A 13087-nucleotide genomic window follows, 5' to 3' on the forward strand; every position below is an offset into this window, starting at 1 on the left:
TTTGTTAAGAAAATATTCTCCTAAATGGATGGAAGGTGGGTAACTAATCCTGAAAGACTTATTCAATGTTTTCTAGGGTTTAGGATTCATAAATCCATTTTCTTTTTGTGTCCTCTCTTTCTCATTTCTGTTCAAAAGATACAATCTCATGGCTCCTGTGACTAGAGGAATCTCAGAAAAGGATGCAGTTGAAGCAGTTAATGTGTATCTTTGTGAAGGAATCTCTTCCTCAAGAGTAAAGAAAGCGAAGACATCAATCATTGAAGAAGGTTCTTCCTCTAACTGTCTCTTGTCTGTTTGTTATATTAATGATTTTAGAGGCATGGTGAAAGATTTCATCAACAAGAGAAATGATTTAAAATCTCAAATCGCTTCCTCTTTGGAAAAGATAACTCACTATGAACAAATGTTGTCTCTAACCAAGAACACCTTGGGTGAACTAAAAAGAGAACTTAGTGAGTTAACTGACATTTCTGAAGACCTAGAGGAATTGAATGATCCTGTAATCAATAGTATCTTCAATAATGAGAAGGAATTCTCTATAGATGCTTTGAGAAAGCTCTATAATGCCTAGTAAATCTTCTATTTTTCTTGTTTTGATTAGAAGAATAACTAGAGTTTGGAATAACCATTATTGTGATTACACATAGCTATGTCCAACGTTTTCATCTTCATGTTTTTAGATTTATTGGTTTAAATTCTAAAATTGTTTGGAAGATGATTTTTTTATGCAGTATTAATCTTTATGGTTTTATATATTGCAATTTCTTATGGGATATGAATGTTTGCATCCGTGAATTGTGTTTGTCCCATACCTTGTCAAAAGTTGAGTCCTTTATATGTCGATATGCATGTGTTGATAAAAGAAGGAATGAACTTTTGAAAAATACAAAAGTTAAGCCTATTATGTCAATTATTGATGGATGATAGGTTAAAATCTTTTGTTTACAAGGATTATGTCTATTGTATGTCATTGTGCAAATGGTGATGGAAAATAGAATGAATCCTTGATTATTCCACAGTATTTGGTCGACCTCCGGTCTACAATTTTTGTGCATATACTATGTTGTTCCATAAAGTGTCTTATGTTGAGCACAATCGACAAAGTTATTCTTAGCTTAGTTGTTGCTCCGTGAGGTATTTTATGTCGAGCATGATCAACTAAATTAATCATCCTCGTTTGGTTATTTAGTTGTTGCTCCGTAAGTTTTCTTATGTCGAGCATGACCAATTAAATTAATTAATTTTTGTGGTTAATTTAGTTGTGTATTCCGATTAGATTAATTATGGGTTCACTTGTGATTAATATAATTGAGTATTTTTGAGTCTCCATAAGTTCACTAATGTTGAGCATTTCCGATTAAATTAATCATGGGTTCTCTTGTGGTTAATTTAATTGAGTATTTTTGGATTCAAATTCATACTTGTATGTAATTTGTCATGTCTAAAGAAATCCTTCTTTTCTTTTCAAATTAAAGTCGCTCCTGTTGTTCTTTCGGGAATGACATATTATGGGGGAGAGTTCTTAATTGAACTTGTGCTTAATTGCCAAATCTTTGTGGGGAGTGCGGCTGTGGAATATTATAGGGATTATCTTGTATCTTTATAAACTCCTTGATGAATGCATTTAGCTTCGGCTTTATGATTGCATCTAAACAAGATGATATATGCTTTCTTTTGGTCATGATATTGCATTAGGATCCCGTTTTCGTACCTTTTTGCCAATTTTATTGACAAAAAGGGGGAGAATTAATATGTAGTTCACACTACAAATACATATGGTTTTCGGATCATTATGTAAGGGGGAGTGGTTTCCATGTGAGATGGAGTATTGACTAAGGGGGAGTGATACATATCACCGTAGTATTGTTGTTGAAGTTGTGATACAATTGAACTTTGATGCTATATAATGATACTATGACACTGTATAACAATGATTGAGAACTCTTGTTTTCTCGTTGTTATAGCTACTGATTTTCAACAACGATGATGCTGAACTTACAACCTTTGGAATCATTGGAGTACTTGGAAGTGACGAAGATTTCGAGTAATGTTGAAGATTAGGCATGTGGAATAAGAGGTACAAAAGTTAATTCATTTATTTTTGTATTTCATATGTATTGATAGTTTTGTCACTAAAATTGACAAAGGGGGAGATTGTTAGAGCATTGCTCGGTCGAACTCGCATGCGTTGCAATCTCAAGCATGTTTGTCAATGTTAGTGATCAAAACTATAAGTCTTGATTTCTAGTCTACTATAGCTAAGTCTCGGATTAGGATAAAAAGTGTAGTTGAGCTCAAGAACTCCATGGAAATCATCATACAAGACGAAGGACTACTCAAGGAACTGGTGGAACTTCATCGACTAAAAGGTATATGGAGACTTGAACTTATCTATCACTCAAAAGTCTATCTACTCTATCTCCTATCTTGAGACAAAAGTCGTTTAGATATATAGACTTTTATTATACACATTTGCTATTTCGAGCCGAGTTTATCTCGCCTATCTATTTCTCGAAATATGTGTTGGTAAGCTTTCGCTTTGGCCAAGTTCATCTTTACCTAGTGAAGAAAGTCATGATATGTTTCAATCACTTTGAAAATTACTTTGACGAAAAATGGTTTGTGAATAACAACTATATAACGTCCTCTAACAATGTTTCAATGATTGAAATGAGAGTTTAGATTGTATAACCAATGTCGGATATAAGCATTGTGTGGCAACACATATATGTATAAGTTCCTTTTCCTTAAACCGAAGTTTGCGAACTTTGTTGATCAAGAGAACCGGAACAAGAGCCGTGAACTCAGTCCGCGAACTCAGTCTGTGAACCCAGTACGCGAACTGGCGGAAGTTCTCGACCCGAGAATATCTGATGGAGTTTGAGAACTTCTTCCGGGAACTTAAGTCCGCGAACTAAGTCTGCGAACTTAAGTTGGTTATATCTAAAGACGATTGTTTGGGAACTTATTTATATTAACTAAGGAATGCTAAATGCAAACCGTGGCTGTAAATTTCATGAACCGATTCGAGTGAATCAAATCTTTTTTGCTTCGATTGTGTCTTGTATAGTTACATAATATTTCCTTGCAATTGAACAACTCTCTAACTAGTTCATTTGAGTCATTTGAACTAGTTATGGTGAAGAAGAATATGGTTGATATGAAAGTGCTCATATGGCTAACCATTTGGTTAACTATTGTTGAACCAAAAAATGTACATGTTTGGGTACGGTTACACAAACCTAAAATCGTGCATTTCATTTGTGTGTAACAAGCTAAGTTTTCGATCCAACGGTTGAAAGATATTAGCTTGAATCTAAATCAGGTTTTCATCTAACGGTGAATATTGAATGCTTTGTTACCAAGCTAACATTGATTGCAAACCCTGATTTGAAAGACTATATAAGGGAGAACTCTAGAAACCGGGAAACATAATCCCCACACCTCCTGTGTGATACTAGTTGTATTAGCTAGAGTCGATTCTCCTTTAACCTTAGGTTTCTTCTTGTAAACCAGGCTAACAACTTAAAGATTTCATTGGGAATGTGAATCCAGACCGATACTAGTTTCTTGTAGTTGTGTGATCTGATGTTGCATCTTCTATCGTTTTGAGTACAATCATAACGATTGGCTTGAGATTTATATCTCCGATAGGCAAGATATAAAAGTAATCACAAACATATTCGTCTCATCGTTTGTGATTCCACAATATCTTCTTTCACCGCGTCGATTAATATTATTGTGAGGTGATTGATAATACTAGGTTGTTCTTCGGGAATATAAGTCCGGTTTATCAATTGGTTCCTATTCACCTTGATTTATCAAAAGACGGAACAAAAATTTGTAGGTATTTTTGTGGGAGACAGATTTATGTATTCCTGTAGACTTTTCTGTGTGATACAGATTTGTTTATTAAAGTATTCGACCTTGGGTCGTAGAAACTCTTAGTTGTGGGTGAGATCAGCTAAGAGAATCAAGTGCATAGTATCCTGCTGGGATCAGAGACGTAGGAGCATAACTGTACCTTGGATCAGTGTGAGATTGATTGGGTTTCAACTACAGTCCAGACCGAAGTTAGTTTGTAGTAGGCTAGTGTCTGTAACGGCTTAATACAGTGTGTGTTCAATCTAGACTAGGTCCCTGGGGTTTTCTACATTTGCGGTTTCCTCGTTAAAAAAATTCTGGTGTCTGTGTTATTTCTATTCCGCATTATATTTTGTTATATAATTGAAATATCACAGGTTGTGCGTTTGAATCAATCAATTGGAAATATGGCCTCTGGTTGTTGATCGATACTTGAACATTGGTCTTTGGTACCGTTTAAGTGATTTCTCTTATATTCAATTAGACTCGCAGATTTCTATTTTCTTGAGAAATAATTGAATCAAGAAATAGAGATATAACTCTTTGATATACTTTATTAAGATTGAGTGTAATTGATTCTCTTGAAAGTATATTGGAGTTTTTCCATACAGATTGCTAAGCGAGATATTGGGTGTGGTTGTTGTACCCCCACTTTTTCACAATCACTTTCGGAGAAAGGACTTATAGGTGGAAAAGTTTTAGATTGAGGTATATTTGGGTACCCTCGTCTTTTCAATTGGTATCAGAGAAGGAAAACACGAAAAGATCTAACAATCTGTGTTTGGTGCGATCCAACCTATAAGAATTGAATCTAATGACTGATTCTGTTAACGTAATACAAGATACTAAGAGTTCTGTATTAACTCTTGATGACAAGAAAAACATTGTTTCTTCGAATATAGAAACATCTCAGTCAAAAGAATTATACGAAAAATTTCTTTCGTGTTCAACCGAACTAATTCATGTATTAGAAAGAGAAGGAAAGCTTCTAGACGATGTAAGATGTCTGCAAGCCAAGAATGATCAACTTGTTATTGATCTTTCCTCCTCAAATGTTGAAAATAATTCTCAAAATATATAAAATCTTGAGGACAAATTAAGTGCTAGTCTTTCTCGAACGGAACTTTCAGAGAAAGATCGTAATGCTGCTATTGTAAAAGTCTATTTGTTGGAAAAGAAACTTGCTGAATCTGAAGCAAGGATTAACTCTCAACAAGTAAATTTTGAAGAGAAATAATGTGCATATCTCTCTCGAGAAAAACACCTTGAGGCTGATCTAGCCGGTGCTCTTGATAAAATCAAGACGTTGGAAGAAGAAAATTTGGACCTTAAAAAGTTCAATGATAGCTCAAGTAATTTAACCTCAATGTTAGAAGCAAGTAGAAACCATCGTGATACACGAGGATTGGGATATAAGAGAATAGATGCTTCAAATATTAGCAAGAGGTAAAATTTGTTAAAGCTACTAGTTCTTCTCAACCAGAGGCTTCCACTGATGTAAAAGATGCTCATATTTCTTGTAAAGAAGTGAAACCAGTCAAGCCTAAGAATCATATTCAACCAGACTCTTCAAGTGCGGAAACCAAAGAAGGCACTTCTGCTAATATTAAGAAAGCAACAATGTTGAACAAAAATAAGAAGAAGAAGAAAAAGAAAAATCGTCAAGCTCCAAAGCAAGTGGATCCACAAAAAGGTAACATTAAAACTCGTACTTCGTATGTTACTAAGCTTTGTTGTTATTGTGGTAATAAAGGGAATGTGGAATGGGGATGCAAGATTCGTAAGATGGAAGATATACTTTCTTTTGTATCAAACGAATTGGCAAAGATTGCTCCCCAAAGGAACTCGGATAGATATTGTCCAAAGTTTAGGAAAAAGAATTATTATAATGATAGTTCAAATTCTTCCTATCGCTCGACAAGGTCATCTTATAAAAGACCATAATATAGAAAGAGAGATGATTTTGTCAATGCTAAGACAATATCTGATGTTCCAAATTGGAGAAAAGTTGTTTCGCAAAGTATTCAAAATGACAATCATCCTAATGGTATAAAGGACAAAGCTGCTCCTGCGAAACCCTCCTCTAAATGGGTCCCACAATCCTCCATAGCCAAAAAGGGACCAAAATTTAGTCACAAGAATGACTCTCTGTTGTTAATTGTTGGTGACAATAATTACAAGAGTTTTCTTGAAAGACTAAAGAGAGACATCATGTCTTAAATCTCTTGTACTAGTGAACGCTGTGATAATGACACTCCTCATCACAAGTCAAATAAGAAAAACAAGAGATGGAACAAGAAAAAACAAACCAAGCAAGAGGTCAAGAATGATGATTCTGTCTTAGTCACTCGTGAAGAACAAGACAAGGCTCAACTCAATACAACCTAGTTGTGTTAGAATGTGCATGCTCACCTTGGTGCTCAATCTTTTGAAAGGTGAGGAAGCACATGAAAAACTGAGCACATGATCTCTCGGTTATTATATGACTAATTAACATCTTTAGGAAGATTGCTTTTCTTCTATACTCATATCTTATCTATCTATATTTGAGCTTGTTATAGAAACGGTAATTTTGAGTTTATGATGTTGATATCTACCGATCATATATGTGTAGCTCTTGTTTTTACGGTTGAAACGAGCCAAAAATCACTAAATTCGGACATTGTGTGCAAAAGTTATGTCAAAAACAATTTGGTGCTATGATTGGTTCATACGAAAGAGTGTAAAACTGTTTTGCCCATAACTTCTTCGTCCGAACTCGGAATAACCTCATTCTTTTGTGTTGGTTTCGTAATTCAATTTCCTACAAGATTGAGGTAATTGAAATACTTGATTTTCTGTTGAATATTTATGGTGTATTGCATTTGAGTTTATGGGATGTCTAATTTCGGTTTTCATAACCTTATTCGATCTCATATGGTGTGAACCCTTATGGTTTGGGTGACTTTTTGATTTAGCGGGATTGAGTTCTAGCCCATGTTGGTAGGCTTTTGTTTATGGGTGAAAACTATTTCTGCCGGTTTTGGTAATTTGGGGTGTGTGGATGAGAAATGAATCTAAACCCTAAACAAATGCACTGCACGGGAGTGCTTGTGATTCGAGAAATCAATCTGTACAACTCCGGCCTAAACCAAGAAATGGTCGTTCCAGACTTGCTTCGGTCACAAAGTGAAGGAGATGGGGTTGATCTTAGGGAGGGAAGAGAAGAAGGTGTTGAGATTGTGAAGGTGTTGGCTGTGTATGACTTGTATTAGAAAGCTGATCTGGCTTGTAGAATGTAAGCTATCAGTTCCGGTGTTTGAATACGGTTGTATCAACACTTGTTTCTGTTGTCTTGTCTTCCTGTTTGAAAATAGGGAGGAGAACCTATTTATACAAGTCATTGATCCTAACCCACGTCTCTCATGGGAAGTGGAGAAAGTGGAGTGATGGAGTAGTGGAGTTGCGTGTGTTAGTGTTACACGATCAGTCTTGCCCACTTATCCCATCATCACTAACCGTCCATGACTTCCTGACACGTCCTTGTGATGGCGCGTTGTGCGCTGCATGCTGTAAACCGCCAGACCAATACCCCAGTACGTATCCCCCAGTTTGTGACATGATTAATGTCTCGAGTGTGTGGCGTGGGACCCACAGAAAGCAGCATGTGATGCTAGATTAAATAACTAAGTTATTTAGGAAGTCGATACTTGTGAAGTATCGTGTGTATTCTATGCAAGTAATGCATCGAATATACTCAGCATGTATGAAGCATCGATGTTTGAGCGTCTTAAAATAGCTTCATGTCCAGCCTACTTCATGTGATGGTTTGGAGGCTACGCAAGCAAGTCCTCCCTTGGCCGACCACATGGTGTGGTAGAGTGGTGGATGGTAATCACCACGACACCTCATTAACTAGCTAACTCCTGACCAGGGCTGTATAACCAAGCAGATGAAGTTGAACGGACGAGATGATCTTTTAGACACTCATCTGCGACCGTTGGGGGAATTAGGTTTTATGAAGAGGTGAGCAAGCATCACTCTTCAGCTTGGTCGAATCCAAGCTTGGGACACGATTTTGGCAAGGCCGATTGGGCATGCTTGTAGACGGCATGCCGACGTACATGCCCATACCTCATTGTCTCGTGAAAGTGTAATCTAGATCGCTCAATTTTTCCAGCAAAGAGGATCGGCTAGGATTGATTTGCGACATATATTTTGTGCCGCAAAGGCCGCGCGTCATGCCAACTTTGGGCGCACGTTTCGAGGCAACCAAGCCTGGTCGGTCTTGGCCGATTAGTCTGGTATGTAGACGACGGGCTGGTGTACACGCCTATACCTTACTATCCCATAGAAACGTGATCTAAGCCACTCAATTTGTCCGACAAAGTTGAGTGGTCGAGATTAGTTTGCAATTGGCAGGTGTGACCACGCCTAGTTTGGGCGTGCGAATCGAGATGACTGGGCATGGTATGCCTTGGCCGATCGGGTGTGGAGATAGGTGGGCCCACAGTGATCGTGTTCATACTCACTGGACCTGCTTAATCGACTCCTAGACCCTTCATTCGATCAGGTGAAAATGGACGCTCGTGATCGATACAAACCCTAATTAGGGTTTTGCCGGTCGTGCGTCATGCCTTGTTTGGGCGCACGAATTGAGACGACCAACCATCTTTGGTCCTGACCGGTCGGTCATGTATGTAGGAGGGCGCACGGTGTTTGTGTTAACATGCTCTGGGCCCTTTGAATCTACATCTACACCCTCCGTCTATGCCTGCGAAGATGGATGGTTGAGACTGTTTTGCGACACATGTAATGTGCCGAAAACCCTAAATTAGGGTTTCACGTCCACGCTGATTTGGCTGGACGTATTAGCAAGCTATGCTACCCTTTTGGGGAGGCCGACCATGCAGGGTCCGCATTGGGTCGGTGGTGAATACTCCAATACCTTCCTGGGGGTTATAGATCCGATCTAAGCCATCCAATCATGCTGGTGAAGTTGGATGGTCGTGATCGTTTCTGAGACTGATACGGACAGTCCAGATGCTCGATCGGGATAGTATAACACTCCGAGAGTTATATCCTGTACGTGTATTTCGTACATGCCTCCTTATTTAATGCTTGGAGATTCATGTTGCTCTGCTGAGAGCCACACTCAGTCGTCATGCCGCACCAATGATGAGAGTGGAACAGTACAGGAAATACAAGGCTGGTCATACATTAATAATGTTATAAATTCACAAGGTATATGGGATTGTTGCTACATGCTCCATTTTAGGTGAATTAGTAAAGTGGAGAAGTATTCATCACTTATCATTGGCTCTATCCTTTGCAGGATGTCAGCGCATAATTTTGGCTTTTACAATTTTAGCCCTGAACTAAAATCCACCATCAACAGCTTTATCAAAGGATCATGAGGGGTTCTGCTTGAAACAATATGTGAAAAAGTCACAATATGTTGAATCATTTGGTTTATCATAAAAGCATATGTGTTTCGGGGTTTCAAATTTTGCATTGCAATAGTCAAAAATGGTTTTCTCTGATAAAGGTTGCTCTTTGTTGTTGTTCTTTTGTTTTGCGAGAGAATGACAACAAAACGTGGGAGAGTTCTAACATGAACTTGCGCTTAATGATATATCATTCTGGGTGAAGAGGATGCTGAATTTGAAGTAACGAATTTGTTAGTTAATCGTTTTCCTGTTTAAGAAAAGCCTGATTTTATTGCATATATTTATTGCTTTTGCTTAACGAAATTTCGGTACAATTGATGTTTATTCCATTATTTGTGTATGGATGTGTGTGTGATTCAATTGTTTCCGGTTAAGAAAAACTATTATTATCTTACTTTAATGTTTGGTATCAATTGTTTAGGCTTACAAAATTTCGGTGCAATTACGGTGCTTTAATGTCTATGTTGTTTCAATTGCTTCCGGTTGAGGTAAATAATTATGCAAGTTAATTTATTTGGTTTGTATGGATTGTTTATGGCTTAACAAAAGATTTTTCGGGATCAATTGTTTAGTCCAATTGGATTCCTGATAAGAGAAACTAAGTTAATTCTGAACTTAGTTAGACTTATCAAAGTGAAGGTTTCAGTTATTCAAGACTAATCGAATGCCTTAACAAGAAATGCTAGTTAACTAACCTAGTACTTTTCTTGTTTAAAAGTGAAAGGTCTAAGTTATTGATGAGAATAACTAGAGCCTGATAAGAAAAATAGAGTTAATTCTGATCTTTATTTTGGTCTTATCGGATAAGCGATTGTATTTGTACAATCGGTTTAGCAAAAGAACTAAGGTGCTTAGTAAATTTTTGATTTGCTAAACTATTAGGGAAAATTGCTTCGGGAAATTGTTTCCTTGGTAACATATCAAAACAAAATTACTTGTAGTTTCGGTTATGATATTGATTATCTAAAATGGTGTGTGGAACCCTCGTGCTTAACTCTTATAGGTTGCAAGTCTTTTGAAATTTGTAAGATCCTTTCGGTTTGTCATTTATTTTATCGTATCTTTGTCATTTTGTGACAAAAAGGGGGAGAAATATATGGAGTAAACAAGTGATTTGATATTGATTTGGTATAACTAAGGGAAAGGACAATGGTGCTTAAACGTTATATCTAACGAAAGAGTAAAGCATAGACTAAGGGGGAGTAGCATATCATATTGATACTTGTGGTTATCTTAACTACAAATGGAATAAAAAAGACGTGCAGATTGAAAATCTACCTATCTTACCTTTAGGGGGAGTATAAGCTTTGTTATTATAATGTCAACAACGACATTTAAGGATTGAATGTATACAGGTTATTGTGCTGTTGAATTTGGGAATCAAGCGTATGTGTAATGAATTCTTGTAATTTTTTTATACATATTGAAAAAGCGGGGGTCTAAAAACATCATCCAATATTTCGATTAGCAATCTGTATGGACTAACTCCAATATACTTTCTAGAGAATCAACTAGACAGTCAGACTCAATCTATATAAAAGTATATCAAAGAGTTAATATCTCAATCTCTCGATTTGATCTTTACTCAAGCAAATGGAAATCTGCGAGTCTTTATCAAATACTAGAGAGATAAACTTGGATGGTACCAAAGACCAATATCCAAATGTCAATCAATTTAAATCAATAACCAAAGGTTGGATATTCTAATTGATTGATCTTAACACACAACCTGTGATATTTCAATTATATAACAAAATATAATGCGGAATATAAATAACACAGACACCAGAAATTTTGTTAACGAGGAAACCGCAAATGCAGAAAAACCCCGGGACCTAGTCCAGATTGAACACCACACTGTATTAAGCCGCTACAGACACTAGCCTACTACAAACTAACTTCGGTCTGGACTGTAGTTGAACCCTAATCAATATCACACTGATTCAAGGTACAGTTGTGCTCCTTACGTCTCTGATCCCAGCAGGATACTACACACTTGATTCCCTTAGATGATCTCACCCACAACCAAGAGTTGTTACGACCCAAAGTCGAAGACTTTAATAAACAAATTTGTATCACACAGAAAAGTCTATGATGATAGATAAATCTGTCTCCCACAGATAAATCTAAGAGTTTTGTTTTGTCTTTTGATAAAATCAAGGTGAACAGGAACCAATTGATAACCCGAACTTATATTCCCGAAGAAAATCCTAGAATTATCAATCACCTCACAGTAATCTAAATCATATGGTAGCGAAACTAGATATTGTGGAATCACAAAACGATGAGACGAAGATGTTTCTGATTTCTTTTTATCTTGCCCTATCGGAGATATAATCTCAAGTCAATTATTCAATTGAAATCGTACGATAGAAAATGGCAAGATCAGATCGCTCAACTACAAGAGAAGTAGTTTCGGCTGGCTTCACAATTCCAATGAAGTCTTTTAGTTGCTAACCTACAAGGTCTCGAGAAGAAGCCTAAGGTTAAAGGAGAACCGACTCTATCAAAACCAGCTAGTATCACACAGGAGGTGTGGGGATTAGTTTTTCCAGTTGCTAGATGTCTCCTTTATATAGTTTTCAAATCAGAGTTTGTAATCTTAGTTACCTTGGTAACAAAGCATTCAATATTCACTGTTAGATGAAAAACCTGATTTAACCAAGCTAATATCTTTCAACCATTAGATCAAAACTTAGCTTGTCACACACAAATGAAATGTATTTCATTTAGGTTTGAGTAACCGTACCTAAACGTGTACACTTAGTTGGTTCACAAATAGTTAACCAATGGTTATCCATATGAGTACTTTCATATTAACCTTATTCATATTCTTCACATAACTAGTTGAAATGACTCATAAGAACTAGTTGAAGAGTAGTTCAATTGCTTAGGTCTTTATGAATAGACACAATTGAAACAAAATCGGTTTGATTCACTTGAATCAATTCATGAAAAATATAGCCACGGTTTGCAAAGATTGCATTTCTTATTGATTTATTGTTTAAGTTCATGAAATTCCGATTTGAGAAATATAACCAGCTTGTGTACGCGTACGGTTACGTGTACCATAGCTACCGGATTTGAGTTTAGAAACTCAGTAGAAATTTTTGATCGAAAACTTCCATAGGTACGCGTACGGGTATGCGTACCTAAGATGACTGGTTTAACAGTCTGCAAATTTACAAACACAGCAGAAATTTTCGGTTCGAAAACTTCCGCTGGTACGCGTACCCAACCTGTCTCCTTCACCAATATCGTATGCACACATATGGACACACTTGGTTTCCGGCACATGGATTTATACGCTAATGTGCGAACACACGATATATGCTTATATCTATAGTTGATTACATAATCTCAACTCTACATTTCAATCATTGAAACATTCTTCTATAATGTTATAATAGTCGTTATTCACAACTATCGTCATCAAAGCTATTTTCAAGATTGAAACGTCATCATGACTTTCGTCACGGGTTAAGATGAAAAGTGGTTAAAGAGAAATCTTACCAACACATATTTCGAGAAAAAGATTGGCGAGTAAACTCGGATCGAAATAACAAATGTGTATGCATGAAAATTATCATACTTATACGACTTTGTCTCAAGAGTAGGAGATAGAGTAGATAGACTTTTGAGTGATAGATATGTTCAAGTCTCCACATACCTTTTAGTGGGATGAAGTTCCACTGGTTCCTTGAGTAGTTCTTCGTCTTCGTAAGATGATCGCCATGGATTCTGGAGATCAACTATACTAAATTGTCCTAAAACGAGACTTATTTATAAGT

Source organism: Papaver somniferum, chromosome 7 (genome assembly GCF_003573695.1).
Source record: "Papaver somniferum cultivar HN1 chromosome 7, ASM357369v1, whole genome shotgun sequence".
In the NCBI taxonomy this organism is placed as follows: domain Eukaryota; kingdom Viridiplantae; phylum Streptophyta; class Magnoliopsida; order Ranunculales; family Papaveraceae; genus Papaver; species Papaver somniferum.